This window comes from Herpailurus yagouaroundi, unplaced genomic scaffold (genome assembly GCF_014898765.1).
Source record: "Herpailurus yagouaroundi ecotype Mexico unplaced genomic scaffold, PumYag 165, whole genome shotgun sequence".
NCBI lineage: Eukaryota > Metazoa > Chordata > Mammalia > Carnivora > Felidae > Herpailurus > Herpailurus yagouaroundi.
Window position 1 is genome coordinate 8,245,149 of NW_024412406.1, and position 27,134 is coordinate 8,272,282.

The following is a 27,134-nucleotide window of genomic DNA, read 5'->3' on the forward strand; positions in this document are numbered from 1 at the left end:
TTATGTCCAGTCTAACTTCTTCAATCAACATTCTTGAATCAGAGTGGACAAAATCAGATTCTGCAGCATTCCTTTACAGACTTTGGCTGAAACAGGGCCTATCTTTCCTTGGATGAACTAAATGTATCTATGCCTACATGTGAGTCATTAGCTTTCAAAATTCAGTGTTAGTTAATTTTGGCCAGGAAAATGCTTTATTTGGGAACAGCAAGCTTTAATAATAAGGTGGGTAAACAGGGATGAGAACTACTTTTCCCCAGAAGATATAGGGCATTCAAAAGAGAGAAAAAGGTATATGTGTATGAAAGTGTTATGATTAATTTGCTGCAATGACTACTCAGCTATAGCAGAAAGCTGCGGAAAATAAACTGAAAGGTAAATAATTAAAGGTCATATGTAGATTTTTATTTCTTAAGGTTTGCACTTTATCTGGCAGATCAATTGTTTTAAAACTTTTGTGTAGAACAGGAGGGCTTTTTTGTAGTAGGTGCTATTACTTATTCACTATATTTCATGCCCTCTATACCCCCATCATGGCTTCACTATGGGTTGAGCATGTTTCTTTATTATGTGACATCGTAGGCCAATGTCATTTGAGCACATAGGAGCTGAGCAGACTCTGAAATGTGCTTGTATTGTTTGACCTGTCTCTGTTGCTTCCGCATGTTCATGAAGAAAGAGGCCACAAACGGCCACTCATACCAGAAAGAAAGACACGAGGAGGAAACCTCAAGTACCTGCAGCAAAACCACCTGAACCAATCCAAAGACCTGTGGACAAGAAAAGTAAATGTTTGCCATTGTAAGACACTGACATCTGAAAGATCTTCATTACATGGCATAATCACAGTAAATGGTGAATTTATCTTTAAATATAATTTTAGCTGTGCCGAACAAATAAAAAAAAAAGTGGAATTATAGTTGATTGGGTATGAGACACTCAAAGCACGGCCTGAGTTAGCTTCTCTTTTGCCTATTCCTGGTGGCTTTGGTTTGAAAAGAAATTCAAGTTATCTGGGAGTATAAAAGGATTTTAGGTGGAGGAATGATCTAATCAGATTTCTGCATGTTCATATGTGTGCATGTTTTAAGTCTAGCCTAACAGAGAGAGGATAAATAGAAGAGGAGGAGAAGAAAGGCCCAAATGAAGACCTAAACTGCGTAGTGGGAGAAAGATAGAGAAATGGATTTAAGACATTTATTGGGGTAACTGACGTGGCTAGAAGATCAACTGGAAAAGGTCTGAGGAACAGTTCCCCCCCACACACAATATGAATGTGTATATATATATATATATATATTTTTAATTTTTTAATGTTTTATTTATTCTTGAGAGAAAGAGAGACAGAGCATGAATGAGGGAGGGGCACAGCGAGAGAGGGAGACAAAAAATCGGAAGCAGACTCCAGGCTCTGAGCTGTCAGCACAGAGCCCGACGTGGGCTCGAACTCACCAGCCATGAGATCATGACTTGAGCTGAAGTGGGTCGCTCAACCGACTGAGCCACCCAGGCGCCCCAAATGTATATATTTAAAACAACAAAGATCTAACGTTTCTACTTTCTGTTTTAAGTCATTTGACAGGCAGAACAAAGAGGTGAGAAATGGAGCTTCACACAGTGTTAGATGAGCACAAATATAACATGTGACACAGGAGGAAAGTTGGACAAAATGATGAAAACTTGATATGCAGGAAATATTAATAAATCATACATCATTTGGTTTCCCTCTTATTTAAATTTCAATCAGAATAAGAATGCAGACGACGATGATGATGATAAGTATTTTAAAATCATGACTTCTCTAAGTAAGGAAATTATAAAGCCATCAGCCAGCCTGACAGATTGAAATGAGAAACTACCAGAGAATTTTGAAAAATAAAGAAAATTACAGTTTTAATTGTCAGAATAGTAGAAAAGAGCATGAGTTCTGGCATGAAATAAAATGGTAGCTAAAGAGAAGATAATATACAGTGGTAAAGATCCTTTGGTTTCCATGGTCTCTCCACAACTACTGTTTGAAGCAATCAGGATCCTCACACATGTCAATCTCTCAGGAATCGTGTGTAAGTCAAGTGAGAGTCCTGAGCAGTGGCCGCCATATGGAAACAATAACAGGTCAAAGAGGAATTGGAGACAAGTGCTCCTGCTCAGGAAGATCTCAGTGGAGGCCAAAGGGTTTAATCGTCTGGTTCCCTAATTTATCTTCTCATAACAGCACCCTCAGATCTTGATGGTGAATCAGAGCACTAAGCATCACTTCAAGAAAGTAAGTGCTTAGCTGTGGATCACAGGCCAGGTCTGCTTTGATGCTCAGGGCTTGCAGACTGGTGAATTGGAAGCTTGAAGTTTCCACATTGAAGGAAACAACTTTGATATAAGCCTTGGGGCTGAAATATCAAGAAAGGACTTCTAAGAATCAATTGATGATAAAAGCTCTACCCTGTTTTAACTTACTTTTGTGTATGTGAAAAGAATAGCACCAATTATTCTGTTTGCGAAGCTGGTTGCTTGTTCCTGGTGGCAGGATACCCATACTTCATAGTGAAAGGATGCTAACCCACAGAGAAATATCAAATTAAACCTTTAATGTAAGGAAAAAATATCAAGAACCTTAGAACCTTCAGAAAATATTTCCACTTAAGCAATATCAGATGGAATAGAAAGTATAAATATTCAGCTGCTTTAGTAAATGTGTAAATAATGAGGTCAGAGGCTCTTTCCTATTAAATAGGATGAACTAATGCAAATAGTTGCAAGTAATGAGAACATCCAAAATAAAGCTTATTGGGCTTAAAATTCAGAAGAAAGTAGAATAATATGAGGTCATGAGTCAATGTGAGATTATGTAAGGTTTGCAGTTATTGGAAAAGTTATTGCAACATAAGACATCCTCATTGCAGAAAAGAATGGCGAGAAACTAAATGATCATAGTATTGGAACGATAAGATATTAACAGGTAATTCACAGAAAAAAATATAAATAACCATTAAACATATAAAACGGTGCTCAATTTCCTTTAGATTATAGAAATTAAAATTAAAACTATAATGAGTATAAGGAGATTCCATATTTTATCTACAAGACTGTCAAAAGTCAAAAGACTTACCACACAGTCTTTGCTGGCAAGCCATGTTCTCATATAATCCTTGTGGAAATAAAAATAATTTTCTATTAAATTAAATAAACATTATAAGGAGAGAGAGGCCTTTATGAGGGCTGCATGAACCAATGGTGACCATGAACTTAGGAGAATGATTAAGTGAGTAATGCACCTAAAGTTAAAAAAAAAAAATGGCTGGAGTATAAAAAAAAAAAAAATGACCGTTTAATTTATTTTTATTTTACTTATTTTTTAAATGTGTATTTATTTATTTTGACGGAGAGAGAGAAAAAGAGAGAGAGAGAGAGAGAGAGAGAGAGGAGGGAGTGCACACACAAGCAGGGGAGGAGCAGAGAGAGAGGGAGGGAAAGAGAATCCCAAGCAGGCTACATAGTTAGCTCAGAGCCTGAAGTGGGGCTCAAACTCACAAACCGTGAGATCATGACCTGAGCCAAAATCAAGAGTCAGACGCTTAACCGACTAAGCCACCCAGGCACCCCAAAATGATGGTTCCATTTAAATATGAAATGACACCTAGCATCAACTTTCCCAAATATAAATAATATTTTTTGACTGTTTATATGCCTTTAGTACAACATACAATATATCACATAAATTATTCAGTCATCTATCAAGTATTTCTTAATTTTATACTTCATTCTGAGACTTCATTTGGATGTTATGAATATAAAAATGAATCAAATATACATCTTGCCTTCAAGCTGCTCATAATCTAGTGAACAGACAGAAACTGAGCACACAGTTTCAATACAGAATGTTAATATGTTAGAATGACAGACTTGGTTTGAGAAAATATGGAACATTTCAATTAGAATAAAGCTGAGTATTTTAAGTACTCTGGCTTACTTGTTATGGCCAATTTCTTCCTTTACTGTCCAAGCAAAATATTTCATCCCTTTTCACTTCTCAACCTTCCAACACTTCCTTCCCCATTGTTACTTTAAATTGATAACCTTACTTCTTCTTTCACTGAAAAGTTCGATAGCTCAAGACTATCACATCTACTTACTGTGTCTGTGCCCAGTTACTCTCTTTTATATTACTGGGGAAGATTTGCCCATGTTCTTAACTACGGCCAAACTTTCCATTTTTCTAGTAGATTCTATCAGCTTTTTCACTCTCAAAACATTCTTCTACCAATGATCCTCTTTATTTTCTGCATTATAATTTTTTTCTGTTACTGTGACCATTACAATCAGAATAAATATGCACCCACCAAGACACTAAAATTGTTTTTGTCAAGATCACCAATGACCTCTATATAATTAAGCTTAACTGTTAATTTTTAGCTCCCATATTATGAACTATAAGCAGCATTTTACACAGGTGATCATTTCTTTCTCCTTGAAATGTTTTCTTTGCTTGGATTCTAAAGCTCCTGATTCTCCTGGATTTCTTATTATCATTGGCTGTTTGATTCCTTTCCCGATTTCTCATATCCTTCATCTTTTAATGTTGGAATACCAACAAGGCTTCTTTTCCTTGATTCTCTTTTTACAGCATTCTTAGCATTTACTTCTTGGTCATCTCATCCTTTCTCTTGACTTTAATAACATTGATATGTTAACAATTTCATAATTTACATCTCCAATTCAAAACTTTCCCCTGAACACCTCAGTCTCTCTCTGTTTCTCTCTCTCTCTCTCTCTCTCTCTCTCTCTCTCTCTCTCTCTCACACACACACACACACACACACACACACATACATACACACAAATACGCACACACATAGGCCCATATATAAGCTTTCCACTTTGGTGTCCATTTGAAATCCCATAAATAACAAAACTAGAGGTGAATTTTGAATATATTCTTTGCAAAACATAAGTTTTATCCCCTTCTGTCACAGAAATCCACTTTAGATTTTCAAGAAATAACAGGCATTTGATACTTCCAAACAAGATACTGAGTCTTTTGTTGTTCCCCTAATTCACAAATTCTGTAAGAGCAAACACTTTGTGAAAATTCAGGAAAATGTGGCTAGGAATTTAAGTAGGCCAATCATTACATATATCATTGCATATATGAAAACGTGTAGAAAACAATGTCTCTTTGAATATAGCTGCTAAATTTCCCTCCCAATGCCATGGCATGGGTACAGGGTATGAGATTCAAATTTGTGATGCACACATTACCACAACTCATTATGAGCTTTCAGGGTTATTCACAAATAATGAGAATGTTAAATCCTCATATGCCCACAAACTCCTACAGTATTAATTAGATTCTGCATGAAATTTTAACATAGATTATCAATATACTGTCCCCCATATATGTCTTGTAGGAGCAATTAAATCTTTAACCCATCTCTGATTACTCCAACCCATAGAAATATTTATCTGTCAGAACTTCCAGAATAAGTAATATTTATACCGCATATATACAAGAGTTGGCAAATACCTCAAAGGGTCCTGAGTCCGCATTCCATTATTAACTCTATTCTCAGATACAGACCTAAATTTAGGAGAGATAAAGCAAATTATCAAAGCAGAGTCACATACTTTCCTTATATTTAGTTTACTTTTATAATTTGACTAACCCTGTTATAATAACTATCAATAATAAATTATTAAAATAATTATAATACCTAAAATCAGACTACCAATCTCTAGTGAAATGTTCTAAGGCTCAGATACTGAGATCATAAGAATGATCTAATAAATATCTTTTGATTAGTGGATTATAAAAGCTATATAGTAGAGGGCAACATAGTGAGGTTTCTCAGCCCTCACAAAATCAGTGTATATAAGGGCAAAAGTTGAAGAATAAATTTTTGTCTAAAGGTATTCTCATGTACAATCGTCCTACTACCACGGGAAACTGAGAATGACCATTCATACTATAATCTTTCCATTTCAAAAAACTCAAGTTTTTAGAGAAAAAAAAATCTCAAAAATCTAAAGGTTTACCAAAGAACCTTCTTCACTGAGATTGCTTGACAAAAGTATAGTTTAACAGTAAATTTGATAAACGTTAATTTCCAAAATGTAATTAAAGCAAAATAGTTCTTGAAAGGAATATACGGGATCTTTTCTAAAGATAACTTAATAATATCACAACACTAACAAGATGAATTCATGTGTAGATTTCTTTTATTCCAGAAACCAAATTATATCTAACAATAAGAAAACAAAACAAAACAAACTCTTCAAATCTACCTAAGCATTGCTGGCAAAGAAAAAATAGTACTCGGAATAAAATTTTAAATAGAAACTCACTGTGCATAAAACCACACTACAGAAAATAGATGTAAATGGACATTTTTTTTTTCTCAACAATCACGGGCAAGAGAAGAACTAATTGAAAACCAATAAATTAAGTACAGTGCAGCAAGCGGTCTCTAGCTAACTCGGCCTATACATCAATAGGTCATTCTCAGTTAATTAAGTGAAGGCATAATCAGCTTAATTTATGTAGTTCACAGAAGTTAATGATATCATAGTACAGTACCTGACGTTTGGCCTGTCCTTACAACTTGTTTTATATGTTCAGTTCATTTTGCTGTTCCTCAGCATGGGCACTTTATTGCTATAGCTCACCTCCAGTGTTTCTCTTCCTGCAGAAAATGGGAAATGTAACAGTGAAAAAAAATGAAAATCCAAAGATCACTTAACAAAAACTTATTGTAAAAATGACATGATGTTTCAGTGAACTACTTTGCATTATATAAATATCAACTGCAGCAATGCGCAGAGGTTTTCTGTATAAATAAAAGCAAATGTTAAAATAAGATTAATGTAAATGTATATAATATGCACATATAGATATTAACAAAACAGGGAAGGAACTTTTAAAATATTGTGCAATCATCACATATAAGCACGAACTTGATAGATGTAAGAATTATCTGGTATATTTGTAAATTGTGCTGCATTTCAACACTAGTTACACTTGGTACTGAATTCTTCTTTCTCAGGGAGAGAGTTTCTTTCCACTGTCTCTGTAGCTCATCTTCTCTTTTCTGAAGCTGCAAGTTTACACACAAAGACAAACCACAATGTCAACCAATTGGACCTCACTTAAGGAACCTAGGAGATCGATTTGTAAAGCAAAGAATGAACAGGACCCTATTTCTGAAGTACGTTGCTCAAACTGCTCTTTCATTAAAAGATGCTCTTTCTTATTGATTTTGGCTTAAGTAATGAGAAAGCTTATCCAAAAATCTTTAGCATTTGGGCTCAAGTTAAGGAAATCAATACAGTCATTTCCCATTTGAACTGCATATGTGAGTTTTATGTACGAGAGACAAGACAAAGCCAAATTCAGATAAATCAATAACATTGTCAATAGAACATGAAACTGACAAATGGCGTTTTTCAGCAATTAAAGTGAGTTGTAAATATACAAAGACTAATCAATTACAATGTTTTGTCATTAACAGTTTTTAATTGGTACAAAAGTTATGTGTGAATGTGACTCCCCAGGAATGAAGAATAGAGAACCTACCTCAGCATCACGTGGGACCATTTCACTAATATTTTATAAATATACAGATAACTTTATATCTGACAAAACAAATTACGATCTTCATTAGGCAGACTGTATTTGAATATCAATTAATCTATATAAGCCGGTGAAATATTTTAGAAACACAGAAAGTATACACATGCAGTAGCCTTTCTTCCGGAATGTACTATTTTTAAACACCATTTTAAATTTTCCAAGATTTTATAATATATTTTTGTATCTATTAATTGAACAAAATTAAAATAACTTGAATTTAATTTGAAATAGTAGCATTATTCCTACATTGGAAGAGTAAAAGTAAAGTAAGCATTACATTTCTTTCATGGTTGTATTCTAAAAATACAAAAAACAATTTAAATATATATTTTGGTTATACATACAGAATTCTAGAATTTATTCAAGTATCTTTTAAAAGTATTCTGTATCAATGATAATCTGCAATAAAATACTGAGCCGTTATGGTGTGCCATTATCCTAAAGTATTCAGGAAAATTGCAGTACAGATAGCCAAATATAATTCATAATATACTAAGATAGGCATATCATTAAAATGCAGATAAAACCTTTGTTTTTAATAAAAAATGATATAACAAAAGTAAAAGGTTAATTGAAAAGCAAAATAAACTACCGAATTTAGTAAGGCACATTACCTAGATTAACAGAAATCAATGAAATCATTAAAACAATTAATAACTTAGAGCTCCGTTCAGACTAAGATAAACTCTGTGGCTATTAGAATGCGGATACAAGGCTACAGAGACATATCTATTCTGACTGGGTAATTTCCTCTCCTCTGTAACAGTTCAGTAATATATGCAACTGGCATTATACGGCCACCCATTTCTTCTTGTGAGACAAGAGATCTTTCATGCTTTTTTGCTATTTGTGTTAAGTGAGTCATAAGAACCATAGTCTTTACAGAAGGGAACATACTTCCCCCCAGTGTTCAGGATATAAAATGAGCCATTAAAGCATCAATAGTATTAATCAAAGCCTCATCATTGTTCAGACTCTTCCTTGGATAGAAAATGTACAGAGTTCTACCCATCCTCCAGTCATAAACAGGAACATATATACAGCAAGCCCAGCACAGATATCTTTCTAATTAACTCTGAGGGTCACCTAAAGCCAGCATGTACTTCTCTGAAGATAATAGCCTGGTAAGTAACTGAAAATAAGCAAATTTATCACTTCATGAGTTACAAAATCAGAACAAGTTATAAATGCTTTTTACCTGATGCATTTTTTAAAAAGGAAGTGAAATTCTACAAACAGAATAAAAATGTAAGGTAATGATATGAAACAGAAAAGGATACTTAAGTTTTAACCCCATTCCAAAGCTTTAGCCTTGCTCTAAAGGAAGTTCATATCTTAAGTCTTACAAAACAAAAACACAAGTGACGTTTTAAATCTGTTTCAAGGCTTCATTGCCACCACGCTCAAAATTCATACTGAATATCACATACTATTTTTGTCTTTTATCACTGAGACTAAAACCAGAACTATACTGGTGCTCTCCAATAGCAATATGATTTTAGAACAATTCATTTTTTTAGATAAAAATCTCTGTATTCAATAGGAAAAAAGAGCACATTTTGTTAATTACTTTAATCTCTAGCTATGGAAATGCAAATTATTAGTAAATGTTTAAGAAGTAATATACAAGCAACCGAAAGCTAAAATCTTGTTTTTGAAAAGGATTCTGATGAATAGTACTACAGAAGCTTGTTCTATATAAACATCTAAGAAACTACTTTAACAATTTATAAATATCAATAAACTAAGTAGAAAATAGTATAGTAAAAAAGAAAATGTTCATTATTAATCCTATAATCTAAGGAAATGGATATCTCAATGCTAAAGAGGTAGCATTGGGGAGCCTGGGTGGCTCAGTGGGTTGAGTGTCTGACTTCCGCTCAGGTCATGATCTCACGGTAATTGGGTTCAAACCCCGTCAGGCTCTGTGCAGACAGTGTAGGCCCTGCTTGGGATTCTCTCTCTCTCTCTCTCTCTCTCTCTCTCTCTCTCTCTCTCTCTCTCTCTCTCTCTTCCCCTCTTCCGCTCATACTCTGTCTCTCTCAAAATAAATAAAAATTTTTAAAAAACATCCAAAAAAGAGGTAGCATGATTCATGTAGACAATATATATTAGACAAAATCTTGGGGCGCCTGGGTGGCTCAGTTGGTTGAGCGTCTGACTTCGGCTCAGGTCACGATCTCGCGGTCCATGAGTTCGAGCCCGTGTCGGGCTCTGGGCTGACGGCTCAGAGCCTGGAGCCTGCTTCCGATTCTGTGTCTCCCTCTCTCTTTGCCCCTCCCCCGCTCATGCTCTGCCTCTCTCTGCCTCAAAAATAAATAAACGTTAAAAAAAATTAAAAAAAACCAAAATCCTACAAGTACAACAAATGCAAATTAAACAGTTACACTAAAACTGAATTGCAGGGGGCTCTGGAGGCAGATAGACCTTGGTTTGACACTGTTCTGCCATTTGCTAGCTGTGGTGAGACATGAGGCATATTTTTATTTTTCTCTGAGTTTCCTTATCTGTAAAAAGTAGAGAAAATAAAAGAGCATCCTCGCGTTGTAAAGATTAGATCAGATGATATATGTTATCCTTGGCCTCACACATATTAGGTCCATACTAAGTGTTTCCTGACCAAATGACTTAGTTTACTAATGAATAAACATTAGTCTTATTATAATGCAGAGTTTAAAAATATTGAAATTTCAAAATATATTGCTGATCAAGTCATTTTACATAAATGTAATTCAGGTTCTATCTCTGTAAACTCCTAAGATTCCCTGTTATCTCTCTATAAGAGTACTTCCACTATTTGATAATTGTCTTTTTATTTGTCCCTTATGTTACAACACTGGAAATTCTTGGGGATAGGAACCATATTTTACTCATTTTTTTGTATATCTGACATGACAAGTACTTCAGTAAATGTTGATTGGATTAGTAAATGAATTAACATTGTGTTTGAGAGTGAATTGTTTAGGACTTATTATATATTACATACTCTGCAAAGCACTTTATATAAATTATCTCATTTTAGTCCCCCAAAGAATACTCTATATATCATTGCTATTCCAATATTCTAGATGTGTAAACAGACGAGAGATTAGGTAACAGCCAAAATCACATGAATGGTAAATGGTGGAGGTTCCAAGTTACCTAAATCACTGCATTAATTGCCTTGGTCCAGCTGACTTCTCATTTTTACAGGTTCAGAAACTGTATATAATCAATTTTCCAAGAAAGATCAGGTCCTCGTTTATTGATGCAATGTAACTAAATGTTTTTATTAATATGAAACTTATTGTCAAATTGGTTTCCATACAACACCCAGTGCTCATCCCAACAGGTGTCCTCCTCAATACCCATCACCCACCCTCTCCTCCCTCCCACCCCCCATCAACCCTCAGTCTGTTCTCAGTTTTTACAAGTCTCTTATGTTTTGGCTCCCTCCCTTTCTAACCTTTCTTTTTTTTTTTTTTCCTTCCCTTCCCCCTTGGTCTTCTGTTAAGTTTCTCAGGATCCACATTAGAGTGAAAACATATGGTATCTGTCTTTCTCTGTAACTAAATGCTTTAAGAGACCAAAGCTTAAATTTATTAATTTCTAATACAGTATAAAAATGCTAAGTAAGCCAAAATATTATTTTCTGTGTTTCCTTATCTCACCTTTAAAAGACTACATGAGCTATCAAATTGTTCACCCTTTCAGCAAATCTTACTGGCCACTCATTATGTAGTAAGTGTTGAAGATAAAGCAATAAACTAGATGGGGGAACAAGAGCCAGGCTTCTATGTTCTAGCTAATTCTTATTTGATACTTACTGTGTGCCAGGCAGTAAGCACTTTACATTTATTAATTAACATAATCTTCATAATAGCTTTATGAAACTGTTACCGTTATTGCCCAATTTTGCCAATGAAGTAAAAGAGGTTAAAGCATAAGGTTAAAGTTTTAAGAGCTTCACTTACAGTTTGGACCAGGCTTTCTGTACAATGAACTTATTACAGTCCAGGCAAGGGAGCTGTGTGTTAGTGGATCACGTCACTCAGCCTGATGGGATGCTAAGAGCAAAGCTATAGAGCCCTGGCTGCTATGAGCACCCAGCACTGGCTCCTTTCCTCAGGGCCTCCTGTTCCCCGAGTGATACTGCAGATGCACTGATACAGACCTACTTTCCAGTCCTCCTTTATGCTCACCCATCAAAAGCACCATTACCTCATGTCTCTTACATGTAATACAATTAAGTCAGTTACATTCCCTTCATATGAATTGCTTGTTGAAATTAAGAGACAGCTCACTTGTGCACATTTCCTAGAGCGGATGATCTATATTGCACTTTGTTTTTAAATCTAGATGGTTCTCAATGTTATACTTTAGGGGTGTAGAGGCTCCTAGTCTCTGACTGCAGCTATTGCAAAAACTAAAACAGAAATAAGCTTTTAGGTTATTACATCATTCTTGTATCCGTAGATCAACAGGACATTGTTAATACATAGTATCAGTGAGGACACTGAAATACTTTCTTTACAGACTTTCACTGAGTAATATTTTAAATATAACATATATTATGTGAATACGACATAGTTATTTCTACTTTATTTTCTATAATACATTTAAATACCATTTCACCAATACAAGCATGTGGCATTCTATGGTGAAATAACACCCTCTTGTTTTTCAGTCCTCCCCAAAAGCATACCTCCTACATAGTAGCAGTGGCATTGTATCAGAATTGAAAAGTTGACATCAAAATTTTCAATAGCATTCAAGATTGGCTGCAAACAAAACTTGAAGATTTCTCCTTTGCAAAATTCCTTAAATATGTGTTTATATTTATTTTCTCTCCTGGTTGCTTCATGTGTCTCTTTTCTCTTCTTTTTTTTCTTAACATATGTGAGTCCCATTCAATTTCCTTCTCGGTACTCTACTAACACTTCCTCTCAATTCTAACTTAATCTCCTATCTTCTTTCCCATTAACCTTTAATATACACACTTGCTATCTCCTCTTTACTTCCTATCTGGCCCATTCATCTCTCATTTCTTTCCTAATATAATAGATGTGAGAAAGGAAACTCAATACTCTATAACACAAATACAGAAATTAAGGTCTCAAAGATTAGAAAACATGATAACTCAACTGTACCACTTGAATACAAACATATTTACATATCTCCTTCTCAAATGTTTTTTTATCTTGCTTTTATAAACCAATATTTTCAGGGAGGAAAAAAAAGCATACAAATGTTTGATCCCTCTCTGCTCCATCAACTGCAATTTCTCTAAACAGTATTTGAAATAACCTGTTCAAAGGATTAAGAGCGTGTGGTACTTATCTTTGTATCTCTGCTACCTAGCAGACTGACTGCCACAGAATAGGCCCTCAATGAGTATTTGATGAACAGAACTGAAATAAGTAAGCTTCGTACTTGATAGGAAAATAAATAGGAAAATTAAAATAGAAACACGCTCACCAATAGCTGTAGTGAAGACTGTGGAGGTGGAGGAGGTAGGCAGTCGATACTCACAACTCGGTCCCCCTATTGAACCTCTCACTATTCTCCCTGATTTTCCCTTCCCTTGTCTCTTTGGCCATTCATTCAAAGGTTCAAGCAGCTGTTTGAGGATTAGGGTTAAGGTTATACCTAGAGGTTCAAAGACTCAAACAGCTGATGCCCTATTAAGTTGCTTGGTTTTGATCCCTAAATAAATGGTGGACCAAATCTAACACGAGGCTAAAAGAAAAACCTAAATGTAAACCTTCCTTTAATGGTCTTGCTTTTCTTCCCTTCCTATCTCTCTGTAATACTCAAATTTAAGATACATTGTCTGAATTAAATCTTCAAATACACTCAATACAACTTGCACTCACGGATTGTCACAAGCACAAGTAATCCTACCTATCATGGGAGAACGATGGTTTTCAAAATGAATTCTCCCAAAGACTCCTTTCAGGGGGTTCAAGTTTTCCACTCCACTCCTCAAACTTTTACCAGAGAGGATCTGATTTACTTTGTGCATTTCTCTCCAGTGTACATCTGTTTGGGGAAAGGAATCTGTTGCTATCTATATTCTGGCATCAACAGACGTAACCAAATTCTATCATCTAACAATGCATAAAATCAGAACTAGAAAAGTTAATACCCAACATGTTCAAAAATAAATTGGTGGCAAAATCAGGATTTGAACCACTAAAATTGCCATTTATGTCTTTCATCTGTCAGCACTATTTTTAGCCCTGGTCTACCCTATTTGAAAATGTAGAATGGTTGATAGAAAAATTATATTGTGCTACCTAGCAAACAATTGCTCTAGTATTAATTTTTGCCGTATTCATAGTGAGTCTTATTCTGAAACTCCATTCAACCAATTCTAGAACTAATATATAGGGAAAAACAAGAAGAATGTGTAACACAATAATATGGTTTACTTACTTCAGAAATGAAGTCATTTCATACTAGAGAATTAGGACCTGTATGAGAAACAATGGAGGCCTATTGCAGGGGTAGACAATACTCCAAAAGGTACCAAACGAAGATTGATGTGAGCGAATGACAAAAAGTCTGGAAAGACTTTCAAAGTTAACTCAAGTTTGAAATAGACTGGAACATTCAAGCGGGAAATACTTAAAGCAAAGTCTTCATACTCGTCCACCAATAAAGTGCTATGAGTCAAAGATCTAGAGTGTGCGTAGGTCCTTGAGCATTACAAGGCTTGTGGGTTTTCTAGAAGTCTTACATCTTCCAAATCTAACCAACTGTTCTTATCCCTAAGTCATTTCACCTGACTGCTTAAGGGGCCTTTTTTTTTTTTTTTTATTAGCCACTGTAACATCAATCACCTTCATTCTTTTTTGATCCTCTCTCTGATTAAAAAAAAAAAAGTTTAGAATTATTTTACTTGCCAACACAGTCCCAATGTTTATAAAAGTTTGCTGTTAGTGTGAGGATTTAATCAGGTATAAGAAACTTTTCTATTTATGTGTATCTATGGGTCGTTCCTATTTTTGCTTCTATGTTTTCTTTTGTTTTGTTCTCGCTATTCTAGTCCTCTCCCCATAGAAATTTCCATCTTCTGCAAGATCAAGACCTTCATACATAAATTATATATAAAGAAAGTTCAAAATTCAGTGCAAGAGGCACTCATCTTACTCATTGTAAGATTCATGCTAATATTCCACAAAGTATGTGGAAGATAAAGCACTGTGGGCTGGAGTACACAGTTTAGTTAACATTGGAAAGGGTTATTGTCAATCTCTCAATGAGGAATTTATTCAGTATATCACATATAAATATTGTAGCAAACTCCAAACAATTCTCAAAACAGTGAAAATTTAGTTATTCTCAGAATAAATGTTTGTCAAATTTACAAAGTGTAAATATAAAAAAAAAAAAAACAGAGGTGCCTGGGTGGCTCAGTCAGGTACGGTGTCTGTTGATTTCACTCAGGTCGTGATCACAGTTCGTGAGTTTGAGCCCCACATGGGGCTCTGCACTGACCTGCTTGGGATTCTCTGTCTCCCTCTCTCTCTGCCCCTCCCCTGCTTGTGCTCCCTCTCTCTTTCAAAATAAGTAAACTTTTAAAATAAATAAACAGATAAACAAACAAACATACTTCAAATATTGTAAAGATAGCCACCTGGCTAAGCCTGATTTTAATGCTCAGAAGGATAATCAAGAAAAAGATATGAAATAGCACATTTGTAAAGGAATTGCTGAATATTCTAGTAGTAGGATAGCATAAGGTGAATGGTGAGGAAGTAGAAAAAAATCATTGGTTTCTTTAAATCCTAATGGACAGGATTGTCAGAATCTCTCTCAATATCCAATTTAACCAATTCTCTGTTAAGATCTCCACCATCCCAGGAAAATATTTTCACTTCATCAAATTATTTCTTTTGTACACTCCTTTCCAAATGAAGTCTAGAGCCTATATTTACATTTTTTGTCTCAAATTTTCTCAATTATCTCCTAGCACCAACATAAGCCTACAAAAGAGATTAATAAAGTCTGTTTTCTAAGGAAAAACTTCAAGTAAAAAACTAAAAAATAATGACCATCAATATCAAAACCATACTTATTAAAGGTGAAAACTCCAATAACTTCCTTTTCTTTCTTCTCCCAGCTCTCTGAAGTGGAGAAGGATTCCAGAAATATTAAGGAATATATAATTGATTAGATGTGGAGTCCAAAGACGGAATTGCTTAGGATGATTCTCAAATGTCTGCCTTAAATAATTGGATGAATGTAATTTCTGTCAGGAACGAAGACCAATGACATTCTGATTAGATTTCCATTCTGGAAAAGCCAAAGCTATAGGAAACAGATCAGTGGTTGCTAAGGCTTAGGGATGGAGAAGAGGTTTAATACAAAGAGCAGCATGAGGGAATTTTTAGTAATGATAAAACTATTTGGTATATTGACTGTGGTAATGTTTACACATTTCCTTGAAATGGTCAAAACTCAAAGAACTGTACATCAAAGCAGCCAATTTTGCTATAAGTAAAATAAAAAGTAAATAAAAATAATCCATGCTTAATGATGAATTATTTTAAGTTAGGATATCTTAAGAATTACATATGTCAGGGGGCACCTGGGTGGCTCAGTCAGTTAAGTGTCCAACTTCAGCTCAGTTCATGATCTCACAGTTCATGAGTTTGAGCCCATGTCGGACTTTGTGTTGACAGCTCTTGGAGCCTGGAGCCTGCTTCAGATTCCATGTCTCCCTTTCTCTGCTCCTCCCTCTGTCTTTCTCTCAAAATTAAATAAACATTAAAAAAAATTGTTAATTGAAAAAAAAGAATTACATATGCCAGAATAATTGCAGGGGAAAATACGTAAAAATTAATGGAACATTGAATTAGATATTAGAGAAAGGAAAATAAGATTGTTGCAGAGTATGACCAAGACTAAAGTAACTATTAAATTAAAAGTCAGTGACAAAAAGTAAAAATGACACCACCTAGGACTTCCACAGGTACTTATGTTTGAAAATTACTTCTGAATTTCTAATCACAAACCATATCAAAAAGTCATTTTCCAGACAGTGGTTGGCTTCAGTTACTTTTGCTCTACTTATCTGGTTAACAGAATTCTTAGTGTTGAGTGTAGAAACAAGCGAACAAGAAAAATAACCCAAGGCAGACAATTCAGCCAAATTTGATGAGTTACCATCACAGCCCTCCATTCCCTAACTTTGGAATGCCAGGACAAACAGCATCATGCCACTTTATATCCCAATGGGCCCAGGACAAATCCCTATTCAGCTGTGGCCCATGTCTCTTTCCACCGATTCTCCTAACCCTATCCATCTCCTAAATTTTACCTTCTACACCTGAGGGTCAATCATCAGCAAATTACTTTTAAAGTTCATATGAAACTACTTTCATGCAAAATCCCTTCTCCTATTTGTTTCAACTGATTTGTTTCAATCCCTTCTCTTATTTGACTCTCCCATGGCACTGCTTCTAAAGCTGTTTAAGTAACAGGTTCTTTTCCATACTCTTTCTGCCTCAGGGACTAGAAATGAAGGAGATGCCTTTTTGGCTCCTCATTGCTGCTTCCAGATCACTATCACCACATTCTGTAGTCATCTAATGCTCCCCAATGAACTCCCCCTCTTTTTCTGCGAAGTTAGTCCCTGACTCACTGATTCCAATTCCAGACCTACACATCTTCTTGGCAATTTCAAGTTCCACATAGAAGTCAATACCTTGACCCCTTAAATCCTTTTCCTCATTTATCCAATGATCTTGTTCTCCACCCTATGGCAGCTATTGAGTACCAAGGTCACACCCTTGACCTTGACATTTCTCAATAACAACTCTGCATCTCAATTTAATACACATCCTTTCTGCTATTATTTTTATTTTTCCATCCCGCTCCTTCTGACTCCCATCTCTAACAAACTTTGCACTTCATCAGAAATCTCAATTCATTTATCCTAGCAATTTGTCATTGTTTTTTAGTACCCTCATGTCCTTTCTTCACTATGCACCTTAAATTTATGGTAAATAATTATAATAAACCTTTCTCTTAATTCCTCCCACTTGCTTGACCAAAAAAAAAAAAAAAAAAAAACCTGGTTAAATCCAACTTTCCACCTACTCTACTCTGGCACCCCTGAAGCTGAACTTGGCTGGAAAAATGGACCCTTTTTCCATATGGACCCTTAAGTGTATTTATAAGTAATATTATATTTATCTAATCTATTTTTTTACATACTGTCTTAGAAAATCGTTTTTCCTACACCTCCAAAACCTATTGTGATTTCTTCACATACAACTCATGACTTTGCTTCCTACTTCAATGAGAATACGAAAGCAATAAAAACAGGACTTCCAAAAACTGTCTCTACTTTCTCTATGCTGTTACTATGGGTGAACTCTAAATGCTCATAAGTAAGGTAACTCTCTCACTTATATACCAGTAACTGACTCTAGCAATTTTCTACTTTTTCCCTTGCATTCTCCACTTTTCCCTTTCCAGTGGATCATTCATCAGGATACAACAAGTTTCCATTTCAACCATATTTTAAAATAAAGAAAATAGAACTGCCTAGACCCAGTTCCTTCAACTAGCTCACTCATATCTTACCTCCAGTTTTATAACAAACTCTCTGAAAGAATCTATGCTTAGTGGTCTTCTATTTCTTCCATCCCATTTTCTCGTAGTCCACTTAATTAGGTTCCACCATTATTATTGAGAAGAAACCATTACCAACATCAGCAAGGGCCTTCACTTTGCTAAATCTGATAGTTATTCCTCAGACTTCATCCTATTTCATCAGTCAGCAGCATTTAACACAGTTAATTATTCTCTTTTCAAATTTTTCTTTCTCTTGTTTTAACATAATCTCCAAAACATCACCCTCATGTAAATTCTGTCCTGCTTCTTTGACCACTCTTTCTCAAAGTCTTCTACTAGTTATTTTTTTTCATATCTGATTTCTAAATGTTAGAATGTTCCTGACCTTGGTCCTCAAACTTATTCTCTATTAAGTCATTATAGTGATGGTATCCCAGTTTATGACTTAGAATACTATATATTTATGCTGATAACTCCCAAATTTATATTTTCTACCTATACTCCACCATGAAATATAGACCCATATCTAAAAATTTTTTTTAATGTTTATTTATTTTTTGAGAGACAGAGAGACACAGAGTGTGAGCAGGGGGAGGGGCAGAGAGAGAGAGAGAGAGAGAGAGAGAGAATCTGAAGAAAGCTCTAGACTCCAAGCTGTCAGCAAAGAGCCCAACATGGGGCTGAAACTCACAAGCCATGAGATCATGACCTGAGGCAAAATCGGAGGCTTAACCGACTGAGCCACCTAGGCACCCCTAGACCCATATTTTCAAAAGCCTTGGACTCTATGACATTCCCCTAAAACTGCTTCTCCTACAGTTTTCCTCATATTGGTTAATAGCAATGGCATTCTTCCAGTCACGCAAGTTAATAATGTTGTCATTCCTGACTCGACTTTCTCTAAACCCCATTGCTAGTCTGATAACAAATCTTATGCTCCCTAATTCCAAAATATATTCAGAATTGTATCACTTCTCCATTCCATCGCTGTTAACACCTTAGTGGAAGCTACAGCCATCTCTCACCTGGACTATTTCAATTAGGCTTCTCCGGGTCTTCCTGTTTCAAGGCTATTATGCTTCAGTCTATTCTCAACATTGTCTCTGAGTTGATCCTATTAAAACCTAATTCATATCATGTCACTCCCCCAGTGAAAACTTTCCAATACCCATCCATCTCAGAATAAAAGCCAAAGTCCTTACAGTCCCATCAATATTCTCTATTTTTTTTCTCCTTACCATATATGTTTGATGTCATATTATTTATTATCCATCTCTAACATTAGAATTTAAGATTCATAGGAACATATTTTTTTACCACTTTCATTTATTGCTGTATTATCAGGGCTCAAGGTAGTTTCTGGCACATAGTAGACATTCAACAAATAATTTCCTGAATTAATGAATAAATGTGCAAATGAACTTTAATCCAAGTCTGTAAAATAAAACAGATAAGAGTGGCAGTTCATTCCAATAGCTGCTTTCCAAAAAAACATTATTATTTATATATTTTAAGCAGTTACTATATGGTAATAAGAAACTGATAATTTAGATAGTTAGAAACTAGGCATTAGAAGCATATGTGAGCTGCCATGAAGAGAAACTTTAAATGTCAATTGCTTAATCTCACTTTCTCTCTCTCTCTAGAGAGAGAGATAGAGAGATAGATAGATGTTGTGTTGGTGGAGGTTCTCCCATATCCAGTGGCTCAAGAATTCAGGTCCCAATTCTGAAGTGCAGTCATCTTTTTTTTTTTAATTTTTTTTTAATGTTTATTTATTTTTGAGACAGAGGGAGACAGAACGCGAGTGGGGAGGGGCAGAGAGAGAGGGAGACACAGTATCTGAAACAGGCTCCAGGCTCTGAGCTGTCAGCACAGCGCCCGATGCGGGGCTCAAAACCACGAACCATGAGATCATGACTTGAGCCGAAGTCTGATGCTTAACTGACTGAGCCACCCAGGCCCCCTGAAGTGCAGTCATCTTAACATGAGAAATTCATGGTTTCTAGACCTAGGGTAGAGGTAACGTAGAGTTCTCTAGTCAGTTCTTAAATTTCTCAACCCACAAGTGACAGTACCACTATCATTTATATTTCTTTAGCTAGAAATTGTCATAGAGTCCTTGCCTTGTAGCAAGAATAGGGAAAGTTCACTAGATACAATATGCTCATGAATAAAATTATGTGTAAATTTCAAATGTATATGTTCAGGAAAGACACTATATACATAAAATAACTGAAAATTATACCAGGAAGCATAAGGAAGTTAACAATGAATTGAAAATAGCATAATTACTGAAGCAAATCAGTGAGGAGTAGGATTTTCAATTGGAACTTTAAGAAGAAAGTAAGACTTTGCCAAGAGAAAAGAAAGTTAAAAAATTATTGCAAGGAGAATTACTTTAATATTCTACTTTAATTTGCTTGCATGATAGCCAAGTTACATTTTCATGTTTCTGACAAGTGGTTAGAGACACTGAGCATGACCAAAGGTGCAATAGTTTTATTTGCGTGTTCCTCCTGGATTAACATATTAACTGTTAATAGATTATGATCATTGGTATTAAATATATGGCTGTAGCTTTATAGCTCTTATAATACATTATTCGGGACCATTATTGTCCAGCTAGCATGCAGACAGATCCAACTTTTTCCAATTTTTAAAAACTCTTCTTAACAGATTCTTAAAAATATGCATAAAATCTGCAATTGTTGGTAATAATACTTTTGAAAGACGTAGAGATTTTTATGAGGAAAACAGTTTAACTACTATCATAAAAATACAAATAGTATTATGTAAAATTTGGCTATTTTATAATAATTTCATTCCCTATAAAAAGTTTACAGCCAAATTGTTATATAAAACCATTACAGTTATTCAAATTGGATCCAACTGGTAAATCTGAAGCTAGATTTTCCGTTGCATTATTTGTGGCTAAATTTTCAATATCTTATGCTATAATGAATGAGGACCTATCACAGACCAAATCAATTAAAGTTTCTAATGGAATAGTGAAGGAGGGACAATGATTTTCTACTCCACACATTTTCACGAAAATGAGGTAACTTTTGTTTGACTTCTCAAGGAGCAAAAATTATTATAGAATCATTTCCACTTCTTTCTTGCTCATCAATTTGTTTTATCAACAATTAGACTTAGAGCTGAATTAAAGTGAATGGCTAAATATCTGTCAGGCTTCCATTTCTAAACATTGATATTAAATTGGTTTTAAATCTTAATCATTCACAAATACCTTAAGCTATCAGTTTATATACATATTATCATCAATGTAAAACTGTATTATGATTATTGATTATTAATATGTGAATAAAGTATTTCTTGTTCTAATGGGGATGGAGGGAAAATGTGTTTTAGCACTTTACTTTCTTTCATCAGTCTTAGTACCATTAATATATATGGTTATGCATCCAACTTCGGCTCAGGTCATGATCTCAAGGCTTGTGAGTTCGGGCTCCGCGTAAGGCTAGGTGCTGACAGCTCAGAGCCTGGAGCCTCTTCAGATTCTGTGTCTTTCTCTCTCTCTCTCTCTCTCTCTCTCTCTCCTGCCCCTCCCCTGCTCACACTCTGTCTCTCTCTGTCTCTCAAAGATAAACATTAAAAAAAATTAAATTCCGGTTAGATAACTAACATACAGTGTTACATTATATTCAGATGTACAACATAGTGATTCAACACTTCCATACAATATCCAGTGCTCATCGCAGCGACTGCACTCCCTAATCCCCATCACCTATTTAACCAACTCCCCAACCACCTCCCCTCTGGTAACCATCAGTTTGTTCTCTATAATCAAGCATCTATTTTTTGGTTTCTCTCTCTCTCTCTCTTTTCCTTTTGCTCATTTGTTTGGTTTCTTAAATTCCACATTTGCATGAAATCATATGATATTTGTCTTTCTCTGACTGACTTATTTCACTTAGCATGATACTCTCTACCTCTATCCACACCATTGCAAATGGCAAGATTTCATTCTTTCTTATGGCTAAGAAATATTCTTACACTCCATCTTCTTTATCCATTCATTTCATCAATTGATGAATACTTAGTTTGTTTCCATAGTCTTGCTATAGATAATGTTGCCTGAAACATTGGTGTGCATGTATCCTTTTGAATTAGTATTTTTGTTTTCTTTGGGTAAATGCTTAGTAGTGCAGTTGCTGAATCATAAGGTAGTTCTATTTTTAACTTTTTGAGGAACCCCCATACTGTTTTCCAGAGTGATTGCAACAGTTTGCATTTCCACCAACAGTGCAGGAAGGTTCCCCTTTCTCCATATCTTCACCAACACCTGTTGTTCCTTGTATTGTTGATTTTAGCCATTCTGACCAGAGTGAGGTAATGTATCATTGTAGTTTTGATTTGTATTTCCCTGATGATAAGTGACGTTGAGCGTCTTTTCATGTGTCTGTTGGCCATCTAGATGTCCTTGGAAAAATGTCTATTCATGACTTCTGTCCATTTTTTAATTGGATTATGTGTTTTTTGGGTGTTGAGTTTTATAAGTTCTTTATTTGGGATACTAAGTTTTATCTGATATATAATTTGCAAGTATCTTCTCCAATTTTATAGGTTGTCTTTTAGTTTCATTGATTGTTTCCTTTGCTAGCAGAAGCTATTTATTTTGATGAAGTCCCAATCGTTTATTTTTGCTTTTGTTTCCCTTACCTCAGGAGACATATCTAGTAAGAAGTTGCTATGTAAAATATGTATCTTTTAAAATGATTCTTTTCTTGCAGAGAGCTTTACTATTTATCAGAAAGTTTATTTTCTGACTATGAAAAGTTAGAGCATACCACATAAAACAGGCTAGGCACAGTTTTTAATCTTTTTAGTCAGCATGTCACAATAACTTTTTCTGAATACAATGTTTAAACAGCTGGATTGCAGAGAAAATGTGAATACACTTAGTGTTCTTCTGACTAACCCATATGTTATTTTCCCAATTGATGGGCATGCATTTGCATTCTTTGGGGGAAAAAAGGCATATTCAGTATAATATATACTCTTTCAGTAAACTATATACTTAAAATGAAAAATAAATAATTTCCTTTGCCTTGGTGACTCAAGATTAAACTGCCCTTTGTTTCTCCCAATGACATCATATAGTCGTTCCCCAAATTAGATTAAAAACCTCAGAGTAGTAGAATTATGGATTCGTATAATTTATCTTCTATTGCTGTGTTTTCCCCTAAGTGAAATTAGTCACAAAATTCTCTTGTTTTTTCTTTAATAATATCTCTTAGACCCACTGCTTCTTTTTATTTTCTAGTTTAGGTACCAACCTCTTCTTACTTGGAAGACTTTATGCCGCAAAGTTAACTTCTGATACTCTAGCTGTAATAATTTTCCTAAACATCAGATACATCCTGTTACTGCTATATTCAAAAGCCTTTAACGACTCCTCATTGCCTTCATTTCTGAAAGTTGTAAGGCCTCTCAGTTTTCCAGATTGGTCTATTTTTAAATCTCTCATGACCCTCTGGGAAGCTAAGAGGACTCATACTGAGTCCTTAAAGAAAGGAAGATTTTTGATGGTATAGAGATTAGTCTATGCTCCAAATTCTACATTTAAGAAATAAGGACAAAGAAAACTTCTGTTTTCTATGTTATATAATTTAGCTTGCCTGAATACAAAGTTGATGTCATTCAGGGAAAATATTATGTCTAAAAGTAAGAATGCTTATATTTTACTTTTAGGACTAATATATAGTTCCTCTAGGTATAATATTTGGTGAGTTTTAGGGAAACAAAGGAAGCCCCCCAAATCTCTAAATTCTCTTCCAAATCCTATGTTCTATAATAATTTTTTTAAGTAAGGCAGACTGCCACAAGCTGCACCTTATTTGGGTGTGTCTGGAGTCTTGAAAGCTTGACTACCCTTTGTTCTCCTACAAATGGACCTGGAGAGTTTGTTTGGAGGTTCCAACAGGGGAGTGTAGCTACTTGTATACCCTTGGCCAAAGAATGGTTCTCCTTTAAAAGGGAAGGTCGTCCTCTTCAACAGAGCACAAGTGTGCAGCTTTTGGAGGGACACACATGGAGCCATGTGGGAGGAAAGGGACATGCACCTAGCCAGCCAGATCAGCCAAATCAAAGCTGGTGATCAATGGGGTGACAGATCTCGCAGCCAGATCACCCTCACATCCTATAATATAGTAATTCTGTTAATGTTCCATTTCTATATTTCGATTAGGCCTTAAATTTTCCTTATTTCAAATGATATTTAGGTTATGGAGAAAGCAAGATAGAAGTACCTTAAATTGACCATTCTCAAGAAGTTTGCATTATTTTCTAATGTATACGCAACAAGGTCATAATACAAGATAAAAGAGAATCAAGTCATAACCTTGTGGAACACTACCTGCAGAGCTAAGAGAGTGACCTCAGGCAGAATAGTGCAGAAGGACTCCAGGAAGAAATGAAGAGTAACTTAGTCCTTGAAGGATACCTAGGTTATAGAAGTTTAGAGAAAAATACAATTGGGCTGCAGCATTTGGAAAGGATAGCAAGAGTAAAGGTGCAATGTTGTAATAATGACCTTTAGACCAGACTAGTCAGAAAGGACTAGTCATGACTCAATCTAGTAAGCAGTAAACTTGCCTGAAAAAGTGGAGCCAAGATTGGTATGAATGATGGGAATGATAAGAATTATATAAGGATACAAATGATAGAACTGGAATGGGAAAGTTTACTTAGAGAAGATTTTCAGAGAAAAATCAAGAGGACTTAGAAGCACATTAGTGATAGCAAGAATTACATTAGAGGTGAGAAGTTATAAATGACATCCTTAAAAACAGTAAAGTTATACATCTGAAAGATTTGTTTAATACAGATGGATGAACAGTGTGATGCCTCAACATCTTTTCCAAATCTAGTTCTTTCAACACACACATGCAATTCATTTATGTTTTGTGCAACCTGTTCTTTCTAATGTTCATTTTAGACTGTGAACCTAAAATAGAATAAGGATTATAGTATTTAACATGTTATGCATGTAAAATGAGTACACAGAATGTTTTCATTTGACTATGTGCCAATTCTGAAACATGGTGACATTTTGGAATAATTCAGGAAATTCTCACACAATCAAAGAGTGTATATGTGCTCCTATACTTACTAGATCCAATTTCCCCTTAATCACTACTTTGCTACTAGTGTCAAAATATAAGTTGGGAAGTACCACAGTGGTGCAGCTCTAGAAATACAATCTAATCATGAGCCAGGACTGGGTTCTGTGTGAATGACTGGTCATGAGGATGCCTTAAGTGGCACATGGGTTAAACAACTTTATCTGTGTAGAAATATAATTAAAATATCATAAATACTTTGACTTAGTCTTATACATTATCAATAATTTCATGACAACAAATTAATAAAAGCTATGAAAAAATAGAGTAAATGAATAACAATCAGAATCATAGGAGTTCTACTAGAATATTTGGAAGTCACTTTTAGAGTTTCTTTGCCTGTGCTTCCAACTTCATTTCCGTTATCCAACAGAGATGAGGATCAAAGAACATTCTCTGGGGCACCTGGTTAAGTGTCCAACTCTTGACTTTAGCTCAGATTATGATCTCATGGTTTGTGATATTGAGCCTCACATCAGGCTCTACACTAACAGGGTAGAGCCTGCTTGGGATTCTGTCTCTCCCCCTCTCTCAGCACCTTCCCCACTCGCTTTCTCTCTCACTCTCTCTCAAAATAAATAAATAAACTTAAGAAAAAAAAAAAAAAGAACATTCTCCACTTCCCAGAGTTACAACAGATCTTGTATTTGACTTTCAGATAAGTACCCATTTATTTACACATTGTGCATCTTACGGAGGTAACTTATGCAGACACTGTAAATAACAGTAATATGTCTCTCATATACACATAATTTTATATATAATTACTATATTCTTCATTTTTAATTGGATGTTTTAATTTAGGCAGTATTAATCTGTGCCACACAAATTCATATGAGATGGCAAGTATAATCACAAAATTAAATCATTCTCATAACAACATATTTCATATAAAAAAAGGACAAGTGCTTACTTAACTAATCCTGTATTAAAATACCCCACCTCCATTTAGCCAGCAAATGTTCCATGGTAAATCTCAAGCAACAAACAAAACTCTTTGAAATCAGGCCCTTTATATTTATCTTTATTATTTTTATTCATTAGGCATATATACAGTAGCAATCACATGCCAGCACTATTCAAAAATAAGACATTGCTTTATTGTGTCTATTCAATATGTAATTTTTCTTTTTCTAGTAACAGTAGCCCAAATGTCTTTAGGAATCACATCTCTCCTTGTCTTGATTATGTATTTTTGAGTACATTGTTTCTTCAAACTCTTTCCTTAAATTTCAGTTATTAACTTAATGTTATTATTTTCTTTATTCACTTAGTTTTACGTCTATATATTTCTAATACCACCATTATGAAAAACTGTTCTTGTTCATCTATCTGCATTTGAAAATAAAGGAAAACAATATGTCAGAGTTTTTAGTAATCAAAAAGATTCAAAAGACTCTAATAATCCAAATTAACAATGAAAGAGAATACAGTGACCTGGTAATACAGAGAACAAAACAGACCAGGTATATTCATTAGAGAAGAAAACATCAAAAAGGGTGGTCTAGAGGTTGTCCATTTAGTTGAGTGAAAACAAATTTAAGCCATCAACTCTCATTAAACTCAAGGGAATTTAAATGTTTTCAGTAATGTTTGGAATGAAAGAAAATGGAAGGTTTGGTAAAGTGGAGAAAAATTGCCAACTACCAAACTACAAATAGTTTGTCTTCAAGTCTTTCACACTCTTCAAGAAAACATTTTGAAAAGTCCAAATTACTCAAAATCATCCTCTCCAGTCTTGGAAATGATCAAGTAGAGGTCAATTTGCCCCGACCATGTAACCATATAAAGGA

General features: G+C 34.9%; 1 long non-coding RNA gene across 1 annotated transcript in view; it reads right to left on the reverse strand.

Moving 5' to 3' along the window:
- Positions 1-4,824: 4,824 nt before the first annotated feature.
- Positions 4,825-27,134, reverse strand: part of LOC121038095 (uncharacterized) — a 50,510-nt gene continuing 28,200 nt past the window's right edge. The window contains exons 2-3 of the long non-coding RNA XR_005794147.1: positions 6,572-6,677; positions 4,825-5,575 (exon numbers count right to left, since the gene is read on the reverse strand). This is a non-coding gene — a long non-coding RNA (uncharacterized LOC121038095). The remainder of the gene's footprint in view (positions 5,576-6,571; positions 6,678-27,134) is intronic.